The sequence below is a fragment of the Galeopterus variegatus genome, unplaced genomic scaffold, assembly GCF_000696425.1.
Source record: "Galeopterus variegatus unplaced genomic scaffold, G_variegatus-3.0.2 Scaffold622, whole genome shotgun sequence".
Lineage (NCBI taxonomy): Eukaryota > Metazoa > Chordata > Mammalia > Dermoptera > Cynocephalidae > Galeopterus > Galeopterus variegatus.
The window spans coordinates 33,323-35,810 of NW_007726733.1; the positions used below are offsets into that span (position 1 = coordinate 33,323).

The 2,488-nt window shown below is 39.6% G+C and overlaps 1 long non-coding RNA gene across 1 annotated transcript; it reads right to left on the reverse strand.

Moving 5' to 3' along the window:
- Nucleotides 1-291: 291 nt before the first annotated feature.
- On the reverse strand, nucleotides 292-1,677 carry LOC103588843. Its single transcript, XR_550341.1, has 3 exons — nucleotides 1,191-1,677; nucleotides 580-656; nucleotides 292-476 (listed from the first exon to the last, which is right to left on the reverse strand). It is a non-coding gene; the product is annotated as an uncharacterized LOC103588843 (long non-coding RNA).
- Nucleotides 1,678-2,488: the final 811 nt, after the last annotated feature.

Sequence of the window (2,488 nt, forward strand, 5' to 3'; positions counted from 1 at the left end):
CTGCATCCCCAATCTTTACATTTAGCTAATTACCCCCCCTCCCTCTTTTACCAGAGAAAGAAAAAAAAAGAAAGAAAAAAGTCTGAAGAAAAAAATCCACAGGGAGGCTGTTTGGTTAGCTCAATTGGTTAGTGCGTGGTGTTATGACACAAAGGTCAAGGGTTCCAACTGACAAATACACAAGGTCCTACCGCCACATCAGTTATTAGTTACAATTAGTTGCAAATAACACAAATATGTGCGTGCGTGCACGCACACACACACACACACGAAAAAAGGAAAAAAGGTAAGTGTGGCTTAAACAAATTATTTTATTTTCTCCCATAATGTGAAGTCCAAAAGCAGGCAATCCCGGGCTTGTATGGCAGTTCCATGATGTCATCAGGAACCTAGACTCTATCTTCTTCCGTCCTTAGCTTTAGGTCACTTTATTTTCCTAAGATGTTTGCTAGAATTCCAGCCATCCTGTCAACATTCTAGGCAAGAAACAGAAAAAGGGCCAAAGACACAGGCCAGCTCAGTCAATCAGGTTTTAGAAACTTTCTCAGAAGCCCCACCAAACAACTTCAAACAACTCACCAGAATTTAGTTACATGTACACCAGTAGTGTAGTTGGAACAGAAGCTGGGCAACCTGCTCCCAACAAAATCAGGATCCTGTGATCAAGGAAGAAGGAGAGAACTAGGAGAAATTACCCATTTTCTATTTCAGTAGAGTAGGGGAGAGAAAACAAGCAATCAGAAGATAAATTCACATGTTCCACCACCAAATCTAACTGCCAACCTGAATCTGTACTCATATACTCTGGCTTCCTCCTGTGTGCCAGTGGATGAGTAGTGTGAGTCTTTCCAAGGCTAACCCTTCTAGTGTTGCACTGGATTCCTTCCCATTTCACTACTCTAAAACTTTGCTCCATCAATTATCTCTTTTCTCCACATCATCAAATTTTCCCTCTTCTGTTTACTACTATTAGCAAACAAATAAGCAAAAATATCTCCCATCTTAAAAAACAAAAACAAAAAAAAAACCTCCCTTTATTGAAAATCCCTATCCAGCTATACCATTAGTACCCTTGTCTCTAATCCCTTAAAGCAAAATTCCTCAAAGAGGTTTTTAATTCCACTTTTTCCACTTCCTTGCCTTGCATTCTCTCCTGAATCCACCTGAATCAAGCCTTCATTCATACCTACTGCTCCACTGAAGCCACTCTTGTCCCGCTCACCAGTGGACTTCATATTGCCAAATCTCATAGCCAGTTCTCAGACCTCATGTTACTCAGCCTCCCAGAAGGTATAATTATCACTCACTCCTGCTTGAAACACTTTCTTCACTGATTTCCAGAAAACCACACTCTTCATTATTTTCTTCCAACACCTCTGGCTGCTCCTTTTCACTTTCCACTACTGAATCCTCTTCGTAACTTTTAAAAGCTGGAGTGCTCTAGGGTTTGGTTCTTGAACTTCTTCTTTTAATCTATACTTGTTCTCTAGGTGATCTCATCCATCTATACTAATGACTTGAAATTTATCTTCAGTATGACCTCTTCTCTGCACATTAGACTGTTGCCTAATCAACATCTCTACGTAGACCTCTAACGCACTGCATCTCAAACTTAACATGTCCAAAACTGAACTTTGGATTGCCTCTTTTTCTCTATACCTGGTTCCTTCAATATACCCCAGTGTTGCTCAGGCCAAAACCGTTGGAGTCATGACTGACTTCATCTCTTTCTTTCTCACCCTACATACAACCCATTAATAAATCCTGTCAGCTCTGCCTTCAAAATAGTCAGAAACCCACCACTTCCTACTACCTCCACCACCGCCACTCTTATCTCTTATCTGCATTACTGCATTTCCCTTCTAATTTATCTTCCTTCTTCCACTCTTACCCTCCTATGGTTTACTCTCATAACAGCCAGAGCAATCCTTTTAAAATCTAAAATAGAACATGTCACACCTTTGCTCCCAAATATCTAATGGCTTCCCATCATTTCTAGAATAAAACACAAAGTCTAATAAGACCCATGGCTAATAAGACCTTTACATGATCTAGACCCTACGACCTCTCTAATCTCATTTCATAACACTTTCTCCCTTGCTTACTTTGCTCTGGTCTCACTAACCACCTTCTACTTTTTTTCGGTGGCTGGCCCAGTAAGAGGATCCAAACCTTTGACCTTTCCCTGACCTTCTTAGTACTGCTTTCAAAAGACATACAACCCAGTTTCCAGTCCAGCATATAAGGTTGAAAGTCACTGCTCCATCCTAACAAGTAAAAATCTAAACAAACAGAAAAATCAACAACTCTTTTTAGATCTGTAAGAGAGGTAAAGTCAAAGAAGTAAAGGAGAAATAAAGACTTTCTTGAACAAATAAAACTTGGGGAAATTTGTTGCCAGTAGACCTGCCTTGCAAGAAATGTTAAAAGAAGTTTTGTTTGTTTGCTTTTTGTTCTTTTTTTGTTTGTTTGTTTGTTTGTTTTTATC